Genomic DNA, 23,345 nt, shown 5'->3' with positions numbered 1-23,345 from the left:
GCACAGCGAAATGACCCGCCATAGGGGCAGGGCTGGGACTCGAGCCCTGCCTGGCCTGGCCCCACGGGACTTTCTTTTAGCCCCTCCACACCCCGTTCCCAAGCAGGGCCTTGGCTGGGTGTGGCTGGGTCCCCAGCAGGGCCTTGGCTGGGTGTGGCTCGGTCCCCAGCCAGTTCCCTGGGGCCCCGTTAATCCCCTCTCAGGGCCCACCAGCATAAGGGCCAATTAGCACGTGCTCTTTGGGGGGCACTACACCTGTCCCCCTGCCCTGGCGCCCCCCTCCCCCCAGAGGCCCAGCTCTGCCCAGGTCTCTTTGGGCCCCTCCCTCAAGCTCCAGTACTGCGCCATAAAAAAAGGGACGAAGGCTCATTTTTTGTCAGAGAAGCTGGGAGAAATAAAGCCGGTGAGAGAAACATCCTGGCGTTAGGATTGTTCCAAGCCCCGGCTGGGCCGCCCGCGGAGCCCCATCTCCCCCGCCACGGGCTCCCCACTTCTCTCCCGCATCTGCCTCCCTCTCCCCCACCTGAGGCCACTGCCGCCCCCCCCGCCCCCCCCCCCCAACAGGTCCCCTGTGCCTGGGGCTGCGGGTGGTGTTGGCTGCAGCTTCTCACCTGTGTGCCCGGTCTGGCTCCAGCGAGAAAGGAGGAGGAATAAAAGGTCCTTGAGATGGTGACAAAGGTCTGAGTGTGGGCCGCCAGAGCAGCCTGTTTCCAGGCAACTGCTCTACCCTGGGCTCCCCGCGGCGGCGGGCACATCCGTCATGCAGCAGCTCAGCTCGGCGAGGGAGCTCGGCCGCCCCAGCAGCCCGGGCACAGGGCCCGCGGCCCTGAGCTCAGCCCTGCTGGGGACACGAGGCCCCTTCCACAGGGACTGAAGGAGAAAGGCTGGGGTTGTCATGGCGACTGCAAGCCAAGCGCCTACTAGGTGCCCGGCTGCGGGCCCGGTGCACACAGAGCAGAGCTCACCTCCATGAGCTACTCTGTCCGTCCATCTGTCTGTCCATCCATTCGGGATGGAACAGTAGTTCTATTTGCAGGCTGAAACCCCACTCTACCATGCACTTGCTGCTTGACCTTGGTCACGTTACTCTACCTTGCTGGGCCTCATTTTCTTCATCTTTAAAATGGGCATAACAATAGCTCTTACCTCCTAGAGTTGTTCTGAGGATGAAATGACTTAATGTAGGTAATATCCTAGCCACAGTGCCTGGTCCCTATTAGATGCTCAATGAGTGTTCACTGTTGTTTCTATTTTTGTTATCAATTGTTTGCCAAGAGACCATAGGGGCAGTGGGAAACATGTGGCCTGTTGCAATCGCATTTACCGGGGTGGGGTTCGTGTTTGCCCCACCTGCAATTCTATGACCTTAGGCAAGTGGATTTGTCTCTCCGACCCTGTTTCCTCTGAGCTAAATTAGGGCAAGAAGTCATAGTTTGATACCTGCTCTCTGTGGCGGAAGTCTGAAGCCCCATCTCTGGCTGGAAGGATCCACAACGCCCCCCACCCCCAACTGTCCCCAGTACCCAGAGAGGTCATTATTTAGCAAACCGCGGTTGGCACCTGCTGGGTGCCCGTGGGGGGGAGGGTGCCAGCCCCCCCAGCCACCTAATTTCTGGGCCGCTCAGGCCTGCAGGCCTGCCCTGTTCTTTGCCCAACGTTCTAACTGTTCCAGCCTCTGCCCTCAGGGCTGCCCAGTCCTGTCCCTCATCCTTCCTTCCACCTCCTTTTTGAAAACAACCTCTGCCAGTGCCCCCAGCCCGGGCCCTGGAGAGAGGAGGAGGTGGAGGAGGCGGCAGCAGCAGACCGAGTGCCAGGGGATCGGGCACGCTGCCGGCCTTTGTCTGGGCTGCCCGGCGGCCGGGGCTCAGTCCCCCGGGGCAGGCCACGTTGCCGGCCTGCTGGCGGCTCAGGGAAAGCCGCGTGGGCGGCAGGGCCTGGACAGGCCCGGGCTGGCAGCAGCCCCCAGAGATGGCCTGGCCCACTTGGGTGGGAGGAAGACCCAGGCCTAGGCAGAGAGCTGGATCGTGCTACAGCACTCAGTAGCAGCGGGTCTGGGTACGACTGTGGCCTTCTGAGGTCTGCTACAGACGTGTGTCGGCACCCGCCGCCTGCCAGGGACAGTGTAGTACTTGGCCTTCAGAACGAGACCACACAGTTTGGTCCTGGAGCCTGACAACCCGGGTTCAAATCCCTGCTCTGCTGTTTGACAGCCTGTGCAGCCCAAGTAAATGCCCACACCCTTCTAGGCCTCCATTAGCCCGTCTGCAAAATAAACATCACTGTCCTAGCCCGAGTGCTTAGGGCAGTCATGGACTGAACAGGCACTCAGGAAGCATTAGTGCTGGTGTTGTCGACTCTGCCCTTGAGAGGAAGGGGTAGACCTTTACTGAACTCCTACTGTGCAATACCTGCAGGAAAGACAATCCTTTTCAAGAATCATTTACTGAGGGGTGCCTGGCTGGCTCAGTTGGTGGAGTGTCCGACTCTTGATCTCGAGGTTGTAGGTTCAAGCCTTGCCTTGGGTGTGGAGGTGACTTAAAATCTTTAAAAAAAAATTATTTTTAAAAAGAAAACTGTTTACTGAGCACCCACAGTATGCCAGCATCGGCTGGGCATTGGGGGTACCCAGATGAAAGACCTGGGACAGGAGGTGTAGGGGGGAGAAGGAAAAGAATGGGAGGGGAAGTGATATATGAGGTCCTATTGTATGCCAGCCTCTTTGCTGAGGACTGGGAATCCAGAGAGGAGGAAAGTAGCCCCTGCCCTCTTGGTTTTAGAAGGACATAGAAATCTGGAAACCAGTGATTATAACCCAGGATAATTAGTGCTGTGACATGGGATGCTCTGGAGCTGCTGACCGAGCCTTGGAAGTCAGGGAAGGCTTCCTGGAGGAGTTGACCTGGAATCTTGGCATTGTGGTTCAATTTAACAAGTCCCTGCTGTAATAGCTCTGTCATGGTGTGGCCTGGCCTCCGTATAAACATGTCCAGGGATAGGGGACTTACTCCCCAAGGAGGAATATACTTTTGCCATCTGCAATCAGCTCACCTTTCTTGGACCGGTTCACGGCTCTCCCACTTCTCCGCATCCAGTCCAGGCTACATCGGCTTCTGCATCCGTCTCCTGCTCCCTTCCTCGCCCATCCAGTGCATTCCCCACCCAGCAGCCAGAACAATCTTCTGAAACATAAATCAGACAACATCAGTTCCTAGCCTAAAACCTTTCAGTGGCTCCCCAGGGGCTCTTAGGACAAAGACCAGACTCTACCGCAGCCTGCAAGGCCTGACCAGGCCTGGTGCAGCCGGCCCTCTAGCTTCCCTGGGCTGTGGAAAGGGCCGTGTCCAGGCCAGGCCCTCCACTTGCCCACACAGCCTCTGGAGGGTGCAGGGGCGAATTTAATACAGATGAAGCCCCCCAGATGCCTCTGTCTGGAGACAAGTGGTTCTGGGCTATGGGCAGGTGACATGCTTTTGGTGGTATCATTGAGGCATCATGCCTTGCCAGCTCTGTGCCTCAGTTTCCCCATCTGTAAAGTTAGGGGGCTGCCTGGGTGATGTTCTTGAGAGTCTCATTCACAGGCTGGACCATTGGGCTTTTAGGAGCTCACCCCCTCAGCCTGTGGCTCCCGTGATAGACTGTTTCGTGCCCCCTCCTGGAGCTGATCCCTAGAGACTTGCAAATGGGGGTTAGATGATGACATGGGTTTCAACAGCTGTCTTGATCCCAAGGAGACACTGAGGCCCATAAGGTGAAATGACAGCTCTCTGGCCCCGTTGTCAGTTATCCCCAGGGAAGACAGAAGGGCCGTATCAACTTGGAATGCTGGGGGTTTTAATCCTTCCACCCAGAACCCTAGGTTCTGTTGTATTTGTAATTTTGTCTAAATACACAGTGCATTCACATGATGAGAAGTTTGACAGTTTCAAAAGGCACGGTAACACTTCCCTGCCGGCCCCTTTTCTTTCCCTTCTCCAAAGTCACTGCTGCGACCAGCTTGTCTGTCTTTCCAGCAGTTTCTGATGCACACAAAGGCATCAGATGTACAGAACCTGTTTCTAGAGCTACAGAGGTCTGTGTCAAGAGTGACCCCTGTCCATCGTACAGGCCTTGCCAGAGGTCCCAGTGCTTCCTGGGGAGGAAGTCGCCAGGGGAGGGGGTAAGAGCCTCCCACCGTTCCTCCCACTAGTCCAAGCACTGGGCCTTCCTTAGTGGGAAGATTTGGGAAGCTGGCTGGTTTGCTCCCGAATTTCCTGCAGAAGAGGCCAAGGATCCTGCTTTCGAAGTCGGTCTCTGTAGAAGTAGTAAGTAGACACCAAGGAGATGTTGAGAATGTTCTAATTGGCTATGTTGACTCCCTTTCGCACCATCCACAAGCCGAGTGACAGAGGGTTTTGGTGCTGTGACTCAGCAGATGGGGTCACAGGGCAGCTCAGCCAGCGGAGGCGAGATGTGGGGAGTGAGGGTGGACTTCACTTTACGGCCTGGGCTGAGTGGGTGGACCCCACCTTAAGCAGTAATAGGCTCTGCTAACGGCTTTACCCTAACGGCATGCACTTATGAATGTTAACCTTAACGTGGGTTCACTTACCCTTCATCATATCCCCCCCACCAGGTAGATGCCATTAACTCTGTTACCATTGAGGGGAACATCTGGGAGCCAAAGAGTCCCTTGCCCAAGATCACATGGCTAGATTTGAACTCAGGGCTGCCCGAGTCCTAAGATGCCCCACTCTGGCCTGCAGGAGGAGCTGGATCAGTATTCCATACTGTAGGCTCGTGCAGTCCGAACGCCAGGGCACGATGGCCGTGGGGTCCGCAGCCTGGGCTCTGGGACTCCCAGCTCTGGCCCTACTCTTTCCTGACCGTGTGGCCTTGGGCAGGCCACGTTCTCTCCGTGTACCAAGACATCTGCTGTGCCTGAGGTTGGCTCTGGCCAGTCCCTTCTCAGTCCAGGCAGACTTGCTGGGTGGGGCAAATGGAGGGGGGAGAGGGGAGAACACTTCTGTCCCATGAGATGGAACTGGGCCCTGAGCTGAGGTTCACAGAAGTACCAGTCCCTGCCTGGCTGTGTGACTTCAGGCCACTGTCTTTCCCTTTCTGAGTCTCCAGTTCGTGTCTCCAGATTTTCCGAGGGTGAGCTTTTTGGGGAGAGAAGTTTTGGGGTGTACCCAAGGGAACTGGCAGGATTTAAGCACGAACCGGAACCGGGGAGCAGGAAGAACAGGATTCAAGGAAACACAGGGACAGGTGGCCAAGGGTGAGGCACCTTTTGCTGACTCTGGAAATTAATATTACATTTTTTCAGCAAGGATTTGATTTAAAGCTGTGGGCAAAACCAAGCCCGGCAGAGCAGAGGGGCCCCAGGGAAGGCCCCCTGACTCCATAAATTAATATTTGCTTCAGAAAGTTCCAGAAGCCTTGGACTTGCTGTTTCATGACCAAGGAAATAGGCACAAAGAGAGGCAAGAAAACTCCCCAGGACTACGGAGCTTTGCTTGTCCTTTACTCCCTCAGCACCTGCTTCTGGAGCACCTACTGTGGGTTTTGCTAGACTCTGGCGGAGACTATGGCTGGCCCCGTCTGTGTCCTCGCGATGGTCACCATCTACCAAGAGAGAGGCTCACTGACTGTACTATCACACACATCAACAGTGTTGCCACTGTGAGGGGTGCCATGAAAGGGACAGTGCTCACAAGGGCCCGAGCTGAGCCTTGGCGTGGAGGGGGGGTGGGGGGGTGCTCTGGGAGGCCCTCTCTGAGGCAGTCTGGATTCATTTGCTACAGCTACCATCCAAAAGTACTGCAGCCTGGGGGCTCCCCGTTCTGGAGGCTGTAAATCCAAGGCCAAGTTGTTGGAGGCTGGTTTCTTGCAATACTTCCCTCCTTGGCTTACAGGTGTCTGTCTTTCCTGTGTCTTCACCTGGGCCTTCCTCCTGCTGTCTCTGTGTCCTAATCTCCTCTTCTTAAAAGGACACGAGTCAGATTGGATGAGCCCCCACCCTAATAACCTCATTTAACTTAATTCCTTCTCTAAAAACCTTGTTTCGGTATAGGCACACTCTTAGGTATAGGGTAGGACTTTGACATAGAAATTCAAAGTTGGGAGGAGTGGGGGTGGGGGGACACAGGTCAGCCCATAACAGTTAGTACATACTTGGGCCAAATCCTCAAAGTCTAGTAGAATTTAGCTTGGTAATAGGAGGGGAAAGAGTGTTTCAGGTAGAGGGTATAATGTGGGCCCAGGCCCGGTGGCAGGAGGGAGCATTTGGTGGGCCTAGGTAGAGTGCAGGGACGGGGTGGAAAGATGTTCAGGATGAAGCCCAGGAGATGGAGTCCCCATGCAGCTACTCCATGGTACACTGACTGCATCCTTTTCTAGTCATTGGTTTCCTCCCTGGTGAAACAGGAGTAACCAAATCAGCCTTGCAGGGCCGGGAGTCTGGAGTGAGGTCACATAGGCTTAAAATGTCTTGTCCCATGGCAGCTCCTAGTAGGCACTCAAGATGAGTCACCCCTTTTCTCTACCCTGCCTAGACCACTCTTGGTCTTCGTCTCCTCCTTGTCCCCTACCCTGATTTATATGACCCAGCTTGAGATCATGATCTATAGACTCAAGAAAGGCCTTAGCAAACATTGTCATGATTCAGAAAAGCTGTTTGGGCCTCCTGGGAACCCAGGAGAAAAGGACAGTTTTCTGGGGAGATGGCTGTTTGAGTGTGCCTGATTTCTGAGCTCTGGAGGGCCAGGCATGGATTCTCCATAAAATGTCTGAGCCTCCTGTGAGATTTGGAAAGAAAAAACACCCTCCCTCAATATAACGTTGCCCTTTGTTGCAAAATAAATGAATCTCCAGTGCTAGGAGCCTCCTTCTCTTGGGGCCTGTTTGCTGGGTCTCTCTGCCCACGAGTCATTGGTTTTCATTGGCTGGGTGGCTGTGGCAAGGCTGTGCCTGCCCGTTTGAGCCTCAGTTTGTACATTTGTGCTTTCATTTGACATATCTGAAAAATTTTATATAAACCGTTTATTTTTGAACAATTTTAGATTTATGGAAAAGATGCAAAGATAGTCCAGAGGGTTCCTGTTAGTAAAGCCCTCACCCAGTTTCCCATCTTGTTAGCATTTGACATTATGCTGACATTTGTCACAGCTGAGGAACCGATCCAGGTACATCACCAGGAACCAAACTCATCCTTTTTTCAGATTTCACTAGTCTTTCCTTAATGTCTGTTTTCTGTTCCAGGATCCCAACCAAGATACCACATTACATTCAGTCTGCACGTGTCCTTAACCACTGATCTATGACAGTTTCTTAGGACCCAGTTTTATTTCGACAAATATTTTTGAGCACCTACAATGTGCATTGTTCTTGGTGCTGGGGAAAGAGAGAATTCTTCCTTCCTTGAAGCCTATGTTTGGGGGTTGGGAAACAGGTCACAAACAAGCAAATGTAAATATTAAATATGTCAGGTACTATATAGAAAAATAGGGAAAAGGGATTGGCTAGGAGCTGCTGTTCGAGATAGCGAGGTCTGGGAAGGCCTTCTTATGAGGAGACATTAGAGCAGAGACATGTAGGAGGTGAGGGAGCCTCCACATGGGTATCTGGTGGTAGGTTATCTACACAGAGAGCGGAGCAAGTGCAAAGGCCCTGAGGCAGGTAGTGTCTGAGGAGTGTGAGCAGCAGTGAGGAGGTCAGTGGGCTGGTGCCCAGGGTGTGGGGGTAAGTGGCAAGGACAGATCTGTGTGGAGGTGGAAGGGTGGAAGCTGGGAGTAGGCTGGTGCCATGATCCAAGTGAGCCAGGAGAGAGGCGATGGCAGCCTGGGCCTGAATGGTGCCCGTAGAGGGTGATAAGTGGGCAGATTCTAGGCTTGGTTGAAGGAGGAGCCACAGGATTTGCTGGTGGAAACAGGGCTGGTGCCGAATCCTTCTGGCAGGGCTTGTATGCGGAATAAGAGAGGGTGATGTTAGCAAGGCTTGGAAAACTGTCAAGTTGGGTTTCCCTCTCCATCTCCCTTGTTCAGAGATGTCTGGCCCAGCCCATCCTCTGGCTGAGGGCCAGTAATAAACCGCTGGGTTTGTTTGTTTGTTGTTTTAAAATATAACATTTTGCAAAAGTAGTAGAATCTCATTCCTTAAAAAAAGAAAAAAAAATTCATTAGGTACGAATGTATACAGTCTCCTTCTTAGCTTTGTCTCCTTCCTAGGTGCCCTCCCCAGGGGCAACCATTATTATTTCTTGGGTATCCTTCCAGAGACATTTTATACATATATATAAAAACATATGCACATATATTTGTGGGTTTTCTTTCTATTTTTACACAAAATATGTTGTGCAAATATGTAGGTTGCTTTTTTCTTATAATGGCTTTACTGAGATATGATTCACATACCACACAACTCACCCACTTAAAATACAATTCAGGGGCACCTGGGTGGCTCAGTTGGTTAAGCATCTGCCCTCAGCTCAGGTCATAGTCCCAGGGTCCTGGGATCGAGCCCCCCAGTAGGCTCCTTGCTCAGTGGGGAGCCTGCTTCTCCCTCTGCCTGCCACACCCCCTGCTTGCTGTCTCTCCCCGTCAGATAAATAAATTAAATCTTTAAAAAAATGCAATTCAATGGATTTTGGTATATTCAGGCTTGTGTAACCATCATCACCACAATAAATTTTAGAATATTTTTATCACCCCAGAAAGAAACCCCATACTCATTAGCAGTCACTCTTCACCTCTCCCTAATCCTCCCACCCCCACCCCACCCCAGTCCTGGGCAGCCACTAATCTGCTTCTTCCTCCGTAGATTTGCCTTCTCTGGACATTTCCTGAACATGGAGTCATACAATATGGGGCCTTTTGTGTCTGACTGCTCTTAGTATAGTTTTTTCAAGATTTGTCCACGTTATAGCGTGTATCTTGTTCGTTATGTTACCAAATAATATTCCATGTATTGGACATACCACATTTTATTTATCCATTCAGCAGTTGATGGACATTCGGGTTATTTCCACATTTGGGCTGTTATGAGCAATGCTGTTCCAAGTACTCAAGTTCTCAGGGATATGCTTTCAATTCTCTACCATCTAGGCGTGGAACAGCTGGGTCATATGGTAATTCTATGTTTAAACTTTTGAGGAGGTGCCAGACTGTTTCCCAGAGTGCTCACACCATTTTACAGTCCTCCCCGTAGGGGACAAGGCTTCTGATTTTCCCACATCCTCGCCAGCACTGACTATCTTTTTGATGAAGGCCATCCTTGGCGTGTGTGAAGTGGTATCTCGTTGCGGTTTGGATTTGCATGTCCCTGATGATTAATGATGTTGAGCTTCTTTTTATGTGCTTGTTGGCCAATTGTGTATCTTCTTTGGAGGAATATCTGTTTAAATTCATTGACCATTTTTAATCATATTATTTGTTGTTTTGTTACTGACTTGTAAGTCTTCTTTATATATTGTAGATAAAAGTCCCTCATCAGGGGCACCTGGGTGGCTCAGTGGATTAAGCCGCTGCCTTCAGCTCAGGTCATGATCTCAGTGTCCTGGGATCGAGCCCCGCATCGGGCTCTTTGCTCAGCGGGGAGCCTGCTTCTCTCTCTCTCCTTGACTCTCTGCCTACATGTGATCTCTCTCTCTGTCAAATAAATAAATAAAGTCTTTAAAAAAAAAAAAAAGTCCCTCATCAGATATATGATTCATAAGTATTTTCTTCCAGTCTGTGATTCTGTGATTCTCTGTTCACTTTCTTCCCTTTTTTTTTTTTTTTTTTTTTTTTGAGTGAGCCTTATGCACAGTGTGGGGCTCGAACTCACAACCCCCAGAAGAGTCATGTGCTCCTCGGACTGAGCCAGCCAGGCGTCCCTCTCTTCATTTTCTTCATGGTGTCCTAGGCTTGGTGCAAAACTTTTTAATTTTCATGAAATCCAACTTGTCTACTTTTTCTTTTGTAGCTTGCACTTTTGGTGTCATACTTAAGAAACCATTGATTAACCCGAGGACATGAAGACTTAGACCTATGGTTTCTTCTCAGAGTTTCATGGTTTTAGCGCTTACGTTCTTCAGGTGGTTTTCCCATTAAACAGAAAATCTCTGTATGTTGTGTCAGTGCGTAAGTAGGTCACAACATAAAGAACTTCCATTTTCTTTTTTTTTCTTTTTCTTTTTTTTTAAAGATTTTATTTATTTATTTGACAGACAGAGATCACAAGTAGGCAGAGAGGCAGGCAGAGAGAGAGAGAGGAGGAAGCAGGCTCTCTACTGAGCAGAGAGCCCGATGCGGGGCTCTATCCCAGGACACTGAGATCATGACCCAAGCTGAAGGCAGAGGCTTTAACCCACTGAGCCACCCAGGCACCCCTTCCATTTTCTTTTTTACAGCTGCATAGTATTCACTTTCATGGGCGGACCCTAGTTTATTTACCTGGCCCTCTGCTAATGGACATTTAGGTTGCTTCCAATATTTTGCTCTCATGAAAATACTTCAGGGAACAGCCTTGACTATAGATAGCCATTCCTCACACATGTGGGTTTAGATCAAGGAATAGAATTGCAGGTCCGAGGACGATGTGTTTTTTGGTCCGTAGCGCCCTCCACTCCTGGCAGCAATGTCTAGAATAGGAACCATTAATGAATAACGATGGTTACTGTAACTTGAGTGCTCACTATATACGGACACCGGCATCCCCTCATAGTGACCCTCACGGTCAGATTTGAAACCCACCTTTTCGGTGACCTAAAGTCCACTTCCTGCCCCTCTGACTCCTCCTGCGCCTCCCTGTGCCTTCAGAGTGCCTCGCACCCCTCCCAGAGGGACTCCTGGAGGAATGCACACTCTTCATGTGGGGCCTGGCACATCTCTTTCTAAGACCACGCTCACTTGTGCAGAAGGCAGAGGCTGGCCGGTCACTAGGGAGTCTTGAAGGAGCAACTAAGGTATGCTTGGCACAGTCCCCAGAGGTGAGAAGTGGCCTTTGCTCTCCAGCTGCGTCCCTCCACGTAAGCAAGGCAGCCAAGTCTCAAAGACAGACTTAAGGAGATGTGGTCTGACTCAGGGGCTCAGGGGTGTAGCTGTGGGTCAGGCAAATGTGGGTTCAGTCCTGATTCCTCCCCATGTAGCTTTGGGCAAGTTATGTCCCTTCTCAGTGTCTCCGTTTCATCAAGTAAAATGGCATTGTGGGTAGTACCTCCTGGCGTCAGACCCCACTGACTCTATTGTCCTTGTTGGCAAAGTGCTTATGGGAAATCAGAGACAAGAAATGTGGCGAAGGTGGGGCGCCTGGGTGGCTCAGTGGATTAGGCCGCTGCCTTCGGCTCAGGTCATGATCTCAGGATCCTGGGATCGAGTCCCACATCGGGCTCTCTGCTCAGCAGGGAGCCTGCTTCCCTCTATCTCCCTCTCTGCCTGCCTCTCTGTCTGCTTGTGATCTCTCTCTGTCAAATAAATAAATAAAATCTTAAAAAAAAAAAAAAGGAGAAATGTGGCGAAGGATCAGGGAAGTCTTCATGGGGGAGTGGGTAGAAGGGCATTGGAATGGAACTCGGAGGAGGGATGGCTCAGGAGCCAGGTGATGGCATTTCAGGCAGAGGATACCATGGGTGTCCAGGCTACCTTCTTGGAGCAGGACTCCCCAAACCTCATTTCTTCTTGAAAGCAGCCTGGAACAGTGTTTAAGAATGAGAGTTCTGGGGCTGGGCTGCCAGGGCTGGTCTCTGGTCCAGCCACTGATGAGCTGTGTGACCTTGGTCATGCCACTTAACCTCTCTGGGCTTTAGTTTCTGCAACCATGGAAAGGAGTTGTCCATATTTCCTAGGGTTACAGTAGGGAGTAAATGGGTGGGCGCCTGGAAGGCTCAGTCAGTAGAGCATGCGACTCCTGATCTGGGGGTTGTAAGTTTGAGCCCCATACTGGGTGTAGAGATTACTTCAAAAATATTTTTAAAAAAATTTTTTTAAGTAAATGAGTTATTATATGTAAAGCACCTAGACCAGTGATGGCACACAGTAAGTGCTTAATGAATGTTAGTTTTTACAAGGAAGAAGGCAAGGCATTAGATTACTCTGTTTCTCAGATGGGAAAAATTAAGGCCCTCTGCAAGTGTGAATGCCCAGTCACTTTGGAGTGACTCAGGGGTTCATTCATTCTTTTATTTGTTCAGTAAGTGTTTCCTGAGTACCTACTTTATGCCAGGCTCTGGGAGATACTAGGGATCCAGGCAGTGGTAAACAAGATAGCCTCCACCCCAGAGAACTTCTGACCTGCTCACAGCGTGCCCTTCTGAGGCCAGAAAGGATTCAGGAGTTTAACATGAAGTGTCCAAAACCTGGACAAAAGGATAAGAGGAGTCAAAATGACCCACTTTACCTCACCCTTCCTATAGATGAAGCAACTGAGACCCAGAATCGGGAAGCAGGAGCCAGGCCTCGGGCCCAAGTGCTGGTGTGGGCCTCTCCCCAATGCCCTGCAGGCACTGGGACAGGAGGTCAGGAGGAGGGGAGTTGGTAGAAAGCAGCTGGATTCTGGCTATAGCTTAAAGGTAGAGTGAATAGGATTTGCTGGTGGGTGGGAAGGGCGTGGGGGGCGCATGAGAGAAAGCAGGAATCCAGGAGGACTCTAGGGTTTGGCCTGAGCAAGTGGGCATAGAGGTAGTTTCTGCTGTGGGAGAACTGGGGGCTGGCTGGGCAATGGAGGTTGTGGGGGTGGTCCAAACACTTGTTGGGTGGGTGGTTGGATGGGTGGATGGACGGATGGACAGACGCTTTTCCCCGGCCCTCCAGAGGCGCCCTACTCACTCGCTTTCAGGTTTGTCCAGCTAGCCAAATGGAGGCAGAGGAGAGCCTAGGCTGGAGGTGTGACCTCCCCGCCGGAGGCTACAAATGGACGAGGCTCAAGGATCGGGTCCTGAGACCACCAACATCAGGAGGTTCCATCCAAAGTTCAAGGTTTCTCCTTCCATGAAATGTCCCAATTTTTAAGTATCGTGATAAATTTGAAATTTTAATAAATCTCCGCATACCCCCCCCCAAATATGTTCATAGGCCCCATTTGGCCTATGGCCTGGTTAGGACATCTGGTCTGTGGGTCTGGACTCCGAGTGCCAGGGTCTGAGTCTGGCTCTCCCTTCCCAGCTTGGGTGCCCTTGGGCAAGTGACTTAGCTTCTCAGAGCCTTGGCTTTCTCAACTGTAAAATGGGAACAATAATAGTACTCACCGCCTGGGCTCATAGTAAGGGCTTTCTAGCTGACAGCGAGGATGAAGTGCTATTTGTGATGGATTTTATTGGCGAGCGAGGCGGACGATGCTGAGAAAGAGCATTGGGCTCTGGGGCGGTATCCTGCCTCTCTTGTGACAAGCTCTGTGACCTAGCACCAGGTTTTAGACCTCTCTGAGAAAGAAGTGCGTTGTTTCTGGAGTTGGCCAATGGCCAGCAGGACGGCTGAGGCCTCTGAGTCCTCACCTACCACTCCCGCTCCCTGCCTTCTTCCCTCCAGCCTCACCCACCCACCACCTCCCACCCCTCCACCCTGCAGCCAGAATGGTCTTTCAAAAGCACAAATCTCAGCATTGGTCTTTCCCTGCCTGGAGAAAAACCATGTTGGCTCCCTGCTGCCTTTAGGAAAAAGCCCAAGAACCTCAGCCCGGCGTGAGGAGGTGGGCGACCACCCTCACCTCTCTTCTGTCCTCTCACCAACCCTGCTTCCGCACGGGCGGCACACAGCCCCTCACCCAGCTCTGCCCGCCCACGATCCACCCGCCAGTTCCTGAGCGCTGCCCCTTCCTGGATCCAGCCACTTGCCCCCTGCAGTGACCGATGGCTTCTCCACGGTCTCCCCACATTCCCTCTTACCCTTTCCTCTCTGCAGCCCATTTTCCACAAGCAGCCAGAGGGATCCTGAGAAAAATGCAATTTGGATGGTGTCACCTGCCTGCTTAAGACCTCTCCCTCCATGGCTGCCTGTTTCTCTGTGAGCGAAGCCTCGAGACCTGGCCCATCTCTCTAGCCACGCTGTACGGTTTCCCCGCTGTCTGCTCCCCATGGCCTCAGGCGCCCACTGTGGGCCTTTGCACATGCTGCTCCCCTTCCTAGAGGCTTTCCACGCGGCTCCTTCAGGAGGGGCTCCCTGACCACCAACCCCCACCTGCCGGCCCACATCTCGCCCACCTCAGCTCCCCCCTCAGGTACGAATCACCTGTTCGGGCGGCAGGGCCTGGCACTGGTACTCGCCCTTTCTGTTGGCAAAAACGCCACTCACCTTTCAAGGCCCAGCCCGCTGTCATCCTGCCGGGTGAAGCCTTCCTTCTTTAACACAGCCCCATGCCCCAGCCTGTTCTGGATCATTCCCTCCTGGCATCCCCGGCTGGCGGCGGAGACGGCTCCATCCTGGCTTCCTGTGAGCTTTCTTTTCTCTCTTTCTGTCTCCCACACCCAACATTATAATTATCACTGGATGGCGAGCTCCTCAAGGCCCAGGAGCCTCACGGGGAAGGGAGCTCACGGTTATCGAACCAGCGCAGGCCCTGTGCTCAGCACTCTCCTGCATTTTCTGCTTGAATCCTCATGACCCTGTGGGGTCAGAGCCCCCGAGAGCCCCACTTTGAAGAGAAGCCAGTGGAGCTTGGAAGGGGGTTAAGTCACGTGCCCACCGTCACCCACAAGTCTGACACCAAGCTGGAGCCTTTAAGGAGCAAGGGCCGTACCGTACGTCCAATGTCTCCCACAGGCCAGGCGCCGGCTGAGGTCTCCCCAGCTGTTTCCACCTCACAGTGCCTTTGCTCCTGACTCCACTGTGTGGCTGGGGGAACCGAAGCACGGGGAGGGTAAGTAACTTTGTGAAGCTCCAGAGCAGGGCTTGAACCCGCGCTGTCTGGCACTGAGCTGTGGTCGCAGGTCTCATGCTGCACTTGCCATCAGATCCTCCTCCCTCTGACCCGCCTGGAGGCTTCTCTGTATCTTGGCACCCGGGACACCTGGAACAGCAGGCAGCCCCCAGGCGCCACTAGTTAGTGAGTGCGTAATGAAGGAGGAAGTAGGTAAGTGGTGGACATGGGACCCTGCCCCAGCCATCCCAGAGTTGTGTCTGGAAGTTCAAAGATGCGGCAGCCCCTCTCCCAGGCTCGGAGCTCCCCCCACCCAGTTGTCCAGACAGCCCCGGGGAAGGACCAGATCCATAAACATGAGGCTCCACTTGGGCGCAGGAGGGGCTCTGGGCACTGTACAAGTCCTCAATATTATTGCCTTATTGTCATTTAAATGGAGCCTGCCTTAAACAGGCCACCCAGTTCTAGCCACCAGCGCTGGACAAAACCCCCATTGAAAAGCCAATTACAATCACTCCATCTAAATTGTCATGGATTTGTATAGAAAATTACATCTCCATTTAGTCCTGAAGCGACGTCCTGGGCATGGACAGAGGGGAGGCTGGCCCATTTACCCCGCCGGCTCAGCGCGGGTGCCGCAGGCAGAGAGAGAGCCCAAGCTGCCGGGGCTCGGCCGGCCTGGGGAACAAAGGCCAGTTTGTGGGGGCCTGGAGAGAAGCTGGGCCTCTCAGGGCGGCTCGGATTCCAGGCCTGGGCCGATGGACCCTGCCCCGCCAGCTGGTCTCCCCTGCTGGCGGCTGTGGCCAGACGAGCTCCTGACAGCCGGCTTGGGGCGGCCCGTCAGCCCTGCCACCATCCAGGGCGGCTGGAGCTTGGCTCCTGTCCACAGGGCCGTGAAATGAAGAAGGTTTCACCCGGGGAGCACTGGACCGGGATCCCAAGAGCTCAGATTCATTCATTCTTTCATTCATTCACAAGTTATTAAGAGCCTGCTGGTGGTGTGAGCCGCACAGTAGCGTAGAAACGAGCACCGGCTTCGGAGTATTCTGGGTTTGATTCCAGGTTCTGCCCTCAGTAGCTGTGGGGAGAAGGCTACTTCGATGACTCCTTGAGTTCTGAAGTTGTGGGACACCCACTATGTGCCAGAGGATGGGATAACACAGTCCTTGGTCGTGCCCTTAATGTCCAGAAAGGGTTTACCGTTTTCCAAATGATAAGTGTTCTGAGGGGCGTGAACAGGGCCTGACATGGGATTTGGGGACTTGCTGTGTACGTAGGCAGTTCAGAAGGAGTTGGTCCTGCCAAGACGCACGGCAAGGGCACTCCAGGCAGACGCAACAGTATGTGTGGGTAGGGGTGCGGGCGGGTCGTGGGGCAGGCTGGAGCAGGGAAGGGAGAGTGCGGCAGTGGACAAGGTCAATGGGGAACCCTGAGGACTCTAGGGGTGCTCCCCTGAATCTCCGTTTCCTCATCTGCAAAAACAGGAACAATGACCTTAGCTGCCACAGCCCGCCAGGGCTCGGGCTAGGATGCAGGAGATTATGTATATGGGCTCTTAGCCTGGCGCTGGGCACAGGATGCCCCTGGCTAACTGAGATAGCCTGACTTGGATGGCGCTCCCTAAGTCTGAGGGCACAGCCCACTCCTCCTACTCCTCCTGGTCTCTTGGGGTGACGGCTCAGGGGCTTTGCATGCATTAGCTCCCAACAGCCCTGTGAGGTGGGGCTTTCACAGATAAGGAAACTGAGGCAGCACCACTGGTCAGCTAATTATTTGTTACTATTTCCCTTATTCCTACTATGGGATACCCAAGGCCTGGCACAGAGCAGATCCCCATGGAGCGTTTGTTGAATCAGTGAACACATCTGGAAAGGGGGTGCTGGGCAAGAGCAGGGAGCTCCAGGGGAGCTTCCTATCTGTGTGCATGTGTGTGAGCGTCTCCACGACTGCGTGTGATGGTGGGATTCCGAATGTGACTCCATTGACTCTCTCCGATGACTGAGCTTGAGGGACTGTGTCTGACAGTGTCACACACTGGTCTCCTGGAGTCCTTGCCCAAATGTCCGGTGACTGTGGGGACTCTCTGTCAGAGTGACTGTGTGTGTGACTGTGTCAGACTGTATGTCACTGCCTACATATGTCTGTCTGGGCCCTCAGGGACACTTGGCACCCTTTCAGGGACGGGTGGACTGGCAGGTCTGGAGGCGACTGTGGGGCGGGGCAGGACAGGCAGGTTCAGAGGTGAAGAGGGCAGAGCCCCATCCTCCCCCACCCAGCCCTGCCAGGCAGACAGGCAGATGGAAAAAACGTTCACACCCGGGGCAGGCAGGCGGGTGGCTGCCCCACCAAGGACTGCTCTGTGCACGGAAAACAAGTTCTTCTGGTATCAGCTCGAGTTTGGCAGGAAGTGGCTTTTGGGTGGCAGGAAGCTGGATTCAGCTCATATCAGCCCCGGCCGAGGGGCAGGAGAGCAGTTATCTGGGGTTAAACAGAGTCACCGAGAAGCGGGGCCCCAACGCCCTGTACCCGATAGAGCAGAGGGCACAGCCCACCCCTCCTGGTCATTTGGGATGATGGGTGGGGAGAGGGAGGCCTTGTAAAGAAGACCTGCTGCTTCTCACGTGCTACTAGGCCCCGGATCCCAGACGGAGCTCCTCCTCCACCTCCTGTGACCCCCATTTAGCAGATGTGCAGACTGAGACTCCGAGAGGCAGTGGCTGGCCTGAGGTCATCAAGACAAGTGGGGAGAAGAGGAGAAGGGAGACTGCAAGAAATGTGTAACTACCTAGAGACAAGAGAAAAACCAGGACAGAGAGCAAAGAGGAGAGGGGAGATGGGAACAGGACAGGGCAAGTAGTTGAAGAAATGCAGAGAATAATGAGACTAGGCCATGGGAAGATTTCTGGGGTGCCCACTGTGTGCCAGGCCCTCCCAGGAACATCACAGCTGACCTTCGGATCCTGATCTTGAACCCATTTCCTAGATAAGGGCAGTGAGACCCCCAGAGCCTTGCCAGCTTAGCCATACCTGGAATCTAGGTCTGATTCCAAAGCCCATGTTCCTTCAGCCCATGCCCCTGTGCTCGACTTCCAGGGAAGGGAAGCGACTGTACTAAAAGGGGTGCCCAATCTGTTTTCCTGGGTATCCTGTTGCAGAATTCACCCGGTTGGCCCATGGAGAGTCAGGGTTCAAACCTGCGCAAAGTGTCTGCAGAAACCATGTGCTTAACCATGTGACGGGGTGTGCCAGAAGCAGGCAGAGAAAGCCAGGGTTCTGCCCTCAGGCTGGGACCCAGAAGGTCCAGTCGCTGATCTGAAGCCCCAGAGCTATACCTGGAGAGAAACCGAATCTCCCAACTCTCGGCCCTGGACACTCTCGGGCCCCTCCACTCAGCCCCCACTGGAGCCCCTAGGGAGTGGGCCACTGGTCCTTCTGTTCTCATCCCAAAAGCAGCACCCAAGCTGTTCCCTGGCTAGGATGCTGATTTGAAGCTCAGTTTGTATGTCGTTTGCACATTACTCAGTGCATGTCAGAAGGTACAAACATCTCCCTTCTCCAGAGAGAGCTGCTGGGCCCCCCTGCCCTCCTCCAGACAGCAAAAATGCCAGCCGGCTAGACAGGGAGCTGCGCCCTGGCCTCTGACAGCACCCGCCTGCTGCCGCCTCCCCCATTCCCTCCTGGAGCCAAATTTAGGCAGCTCTGCTACTGAGAGATGGGGAGAGCAGAGGCAGGAAACGGTGAGGTTGGAGGCAGCCCTGCCTTGGCCTGCACAGGGTGGGGTGGCCCCAGGGGTACCCCTGTCCCTAAAGCCCTTGGCCCAGCTTCCCCCTGTCCCTCCTCCCACAGGAATGCAGGCCAGGTTGGGGAACTCAGGGTTCTCAGCTGCAGCCCAGGGTGCTGGCTACTCTGGCTATGAGGGAGGAGGGAGAGATGGAGGGAGGGAGGAGGTCATGGCCAGGGCAGTGGGGAAGGGATCAGATAGCCTCCTCCAGCCCCAGACACCGGCTGCCACTGGGGACAGGAGCCTGTTCTGCTTCTCAGCACTTCCTGCCCCTCCTTCATGTGCCCACCGGAGATCTGATTCTGGGGTGGGGGCAGGAGGTACAGCTGGGCCTTTGGGGACTGAAGTCCCCCCAAAGGCTCCACCAGTCTGCTTCCTCCTTGGGCTAGACTTTAACCTTGGTGGTCTTGGTTTTTCTACCTGCGAAATGGAGAGGTTGGCCTAGAATGATTTCCAAGTGGCTACCCATGCCGAGAGCAAGGGTTTCTGGGAGGCCTGATAGAAATTAGGGATGTGGCAGTGGCTTTAGGCCTAGGAGGGCTCCTCACTGATGTGGGATGTGGGTGGGCTGAACAATGAAAGACCTGGGCTGGATTCCCGCCACTAGGAACCTGAGGGTGGAGTTAATAGTGCCCAGTAGCTGGGAGCATGGATCCTGGGGTCTGACTGCCTGGGTTTGAATCCCAGCTCTACCACTCACGACTGGGCAAGTTGCCTCAGCTTTCTGTGCCTCAGTTTCCTCACCTCTGAGATGGGGGTAATAAACCTCCCAGAGCTGCTGGGAAAGTGAAATGAGGCAGTGAATGTTTGGCACACATGAAGTGCACCACGATGCCAGCTACCAGTGTGACTGTTTTGTCTCCCTGAGCCGTTTGGGAGGCCCGCGCTCCCCCCCTCCAGCTATAACGGATGTGGATGTGATGGGGAGGCGCTGTAGCTTGATGGTGAAATGGGCATCGGGATGGGGTTCAATTCTGCGTGACCCTGGGCAAATAGCCACACCCCACTGCGCCTTGGGCGGGGAACAGCAGAGGCTCCTACCATACAGGGTCTGTGAGGATTACCCAGATCGGTCTTGGCACAGCGCCTGGCACATAGCGGGCGCTCCCTGAAGGGGAGCTGGCCAGATCGAATGGTACCGGCCCGCACAAAGGACAGGTGGGCAGCGTCCCCAGGGGGAGGGGGGGAAGGGAAGGAGGAGGGCGGGGGACGGGGCAGGCGCAGGGCAGGTGCGCGGGGAGTGGGAAGGCGGGGCTGGGAGAGGGGGAAAGCGAGGGCGGGCGCGCGGGCGCGCAGCAGGTGCGTGTGGAGTGGGCGGGGCCCCGCGCAGGCGGGGTCTCCAGGTGAGCGGACGCGCGCCTGGAGGCTGGTGACAGGGGGAGGCGCGCCGCCCTGGCCCACCGCCGGAAAGCGTCCCTGTGTCTTTAACGCCCTCCTCCCCGCGTCCCCCCCCCCGCCCCCTTTGTGCGCCCCCCCCCAAAGCAGGGCTGCAGCCGTGGAGCCGTCCCCCCTGCACTGACAGCTGGTATCTAATTACTGTGTGAGAATGGAAAGTCAGGCTGTCCCAGCTCCGGGGAGAGGGGATTAACGTCTCCTGCAGAATACACTTCCTCTGGTGGGTTGCCATGGTTACTCTCATTACCTGCCTGCCCGCGAGGAGCCCGCGCGAGCCGCTCCAGCAGGCCCTCCGAACCCGGGCCCGGCGCGCGCGCACCACCCCGCTCCTCCCCGCTTCTCCCCGCCCCTCCCGGACTAGGCGCACGCGCGTGCGCCCTGGGGGGGGAGCGGGAGCAGCCTCACCCCCCGGCCCTGCGCCCCGCCCCCTGCCCGAGCAGCTGTCAGCGGCGCGCGCGGCCCGGCCGGCCCCTGCGCGCGCTGTCAACAGTCATTAGCGCGCGGGCCCTCCCCTCCCCCTCCAACTCCCCCTGACCCCCACCCTAGCGCTGGGTGGGGCCCGCACCTGGGGCCTCAGCTTATTAGCGCGCCCCGCCGCCCGCCGCGGCCCCGGAGGGACCGGCCCGCAGGGCCTGCTTGGCTCAGGACCTCCCCCTTCCACCTAGAAGCCACCCCTCAGCGACCCCATTCCCTGTCCTTGGCCAAGGCTCCCGAGGGTGGCGGGTCCCCAGAGTCCTGGAGCTTGCCCCTTCAGAGTAGTAACGACAGAGGTCATTTATGGGTGTCTCGCCCAGGGTGGGCGCTATGTGTGCCCCATTTGGGTTCCTGCAGCCATCCTGTCACATTGTGTCACCGCAACACAGGAGGAGACTGAGGCTCAGGCCAGTTGTTTGGCCAGGGTCAGGGCTGGATTGTCTTCAGGCCTATGACTTCACCCCTGGGGCACTTGTGCCTTGTGGACACCCCCAGGCCACAACCCCAGCCAGGGCCCCTACCCTGTCCTGCCTGACAGTGCCCTTGGCTGCTCTCTCCCTCCCTTCAACTGGGGTCATTGCTCCCTCTCTTGCCAGAAGGGGGACACTTGGGGCTGCTACACCCCTTTCTCTTCCCACCCTCCCTCCATCCTTTCCAGATATTCCAGAGCTAACCCAAAAAAAAAAAAAAAAAGGGAAAGGAAAAAGAAAAAGAAATATTCAGAGCTGTTGGAAGGATATGGCATCCCTCAAAGGTAGCGCTGTCATTGGGGGGCTGATCCCAGGCATCTTCCTGTGGCCCGGGGTATGCATTTCGGTCCCCAGCGTGATTTGAAAGAAGATGGAGGTTCAGCGAAGCAGAAAGGAGGTCTTGGAATATGTGAGGCCTGTTCCAGATGGCAGGTGCGCCGCGGTGGCGGCTCGGCACTAGCAGTTGGAGATTGTGCACAGGGGTGGAGAAGAGGCAGGTGCTACACTGAGTCCTCAGCTCCTTGTTTATGTATTTATTTATTTATCGGGGGTGTGGTCTCCTCCCTCGCCCATCCCAGCCTCCAGAGCTCATGGAAGCTATGGGTCCCAACATTCTGGTGCAGATCTCTGTTTTGGAGGGATTTTTTTTTTTTTTTTTTTTTTTTTTTTTTTTTTTTTTGCCTGGTTTTGGTTTTGGTTTTCAGTGCACAGTAGGTAGTATTTATAACTGAGAGATATTCAGATGTTGTCCTTGTTCTATTTAGGCAATGCCCTCCCCTCAGTCACCCGACTCCCCGGCTTTACAAATGATGACCAGCTTTTCTTGGGGAGTCTAAGAAGGAAATTTCTGGATATTTGGGTGTGGGTCTTCCTTCTGGTTTTCTTCTTTTCGGTCCCTCAGCTCATTGTGGCTTATAAATTTCCTCTCCGCCTCTCTCCTTTCTCTCTGAGAACCATTTGAGGGAGTCTGACTCCTCTCCTTGGGTCTTCTTCCAGCCCTACCGGGAGCTGGAAGGAGACTTTGTAAGAACCCCCCCCCCCAAAGCTGGTACCTGCACCTGCAAAACCTCAGCCCTGCCTGAATGTATTACAGTGTGGCTTGAGAGGCTAGAGGAACAGCCACAGTTCCAGAAACTGGAAGTTGCATGCAGCTGATATTTGCAGTAACTTTGCCTGTGATGGCAGCCATGTAGACTGCTGGCCCCGATAGGATGGAGAGACAGCTTCACATTTGCCTGAGCAATCAGCCCCCTGAAGTCCCGGGCTCCCATATAAGTGGTAGCCAAAGGTATGTCCTCCGCTGATGGCAATCTTGTTGATTTTTATGCCTTATCAAGAGCTGGATCTGAAATGCACCAGAAGGGCACATCCTGAGGACTTTCTGTGTGGTTTCTTCCTCTGCCTTAGGAACCCAGTTGAGAAATGTCCCTGCTATTTAGCCACATCCTCTCAATCATGGCCTTGTCGTTGCTGGAAGGCATATGCTGCTAATATGGGGGGGGGGGGGCTAACTGGCCCCCTGGTGGCCTGAACCGGTGAGCCCACCTTGATAAGTGTGTAACTTACTACCAGCAAGTGGCTTCAAAGTTCCAGCGGAACTGAAATCCATTAGCCATTGGACAGGGGTCTGTTTAATTGGCTTAGGGGGAAAACAGGCAAAGTAGCTCACCTGAGGGAGGCCACCTTGGCAGAGACCTCTCGACCTGGCCAGGTCTGCTCATCTCCCTCGTCTAGGCCTGAAGCCCTGGGGGTCACAATCCTGCTTGTGCTGAGTGCTCAGATCATTTGAGGAAACTGAGGAAGCCAGAAAAGACCAGTCAAGGGATGACCTGCTTAAGTATTAATTAACTTTGCCAGGGAGAACCTAAAAATCTGGTGTCAGGTTGCTGAGCACTCCTGCCCTTTCTTTCCATAATCTGCATTAAGTCACTGGGCAGGTGTTTTGAATTTATAGTAATGTTGCCCAGTAAGATTCTTTTGTTCCCACCATTAGAAAAATTGGCCTTCAGCTAAGGAGAAGAAAAATATTAATATTAATATTAATATATTAGGCCTAGAAGCACAGAGCAAGCATCTATTTAATGAGCCAACGAGTTACCTATCTATGGAGACATTCTAATCAGCAGTTCTCAAAATCCGGTGCATCTTAATCATCTGGGGGAAACCCTAGTAAAACCCCCAGAGAATGAGATTTGGTGGGTCTGAGGTGGGGGCCTGAGAATCTGCATTTCTATCCAGTTCCCAGGTGATGCCGACTCTGAAGGTCTAAGCACCACACTCTAGGACGGCCCTTCTAAATACTGTGAAACATGAGTAGTATGTAAACAGACATTTGGTGATTTCCTCAATAACTTGCAACCTGGCCTTTAGTTTGGAATCCAGATGGGCTGGTTTCAAGGAAGATGGTGATGTCCAGGAAA

At 53.9% G+C, this 23,345-nt stretch overlaps 1 protein-coding gene and 1 long non-coding RNA gene across 4 annotated transcripts in view; one reads left to right on the top strand and one right to left on the bottom strand.

Moving 5' to 3' along the window:
• The window catches only part of NOL4L (nucleolar protein 4 like), a 131,004-nt gene that overhangs the window by 22,459 nt on the left and 85,200 nt on the right, over positions 1-23,345 (top strand). The window contains exon 1 of one of the 3 annotated variants that reach the window (XM_082745954.1): positions 19,605-19,744. The exons of the other annotated variants lie outside the window; for them this stretch is intronic. The gene's annotated coding sequence lies outside the window, so the exon portion shown is untranslated. Of the gene's footprint in view, positions 1-19,604; positions 19,745-23,345 lie in introns of those variants that run through there. 3 annotated transcript variants of the gene reach the window in all.
• Positions 8,947-14,433, bottom strand: LOC309872198. Its single transcript, XR_014315727.1, has 2 exons — positions 14,241-14,433; positions 8,947-9,623 (listed from the first exon to the last, which is right to left on the bottom strand). It is a non-coding gene; the product is annotated as an uncharacterized lncRNA (long non-coding RNA).

The sequence above is a fragment of the Mustela nivalis genome (genome assembly GCF_964662115.1).
Source record: "Mustela nivalis genome assembly, chromosome: 8".
In the NCBI taxonomy this organism is placed as follows: domain Eukaryota; kingdom Metazoa; phylum Chordata; class Mammalia; order Carnivora; family Mustelidae; genus Mustela; species Mustela nivalis.
The sequence above is the reverse complement of the archived record's forward strand: the minus strand, read 5'-3'. Positions and strand labels throughout refer to the sequence as shown.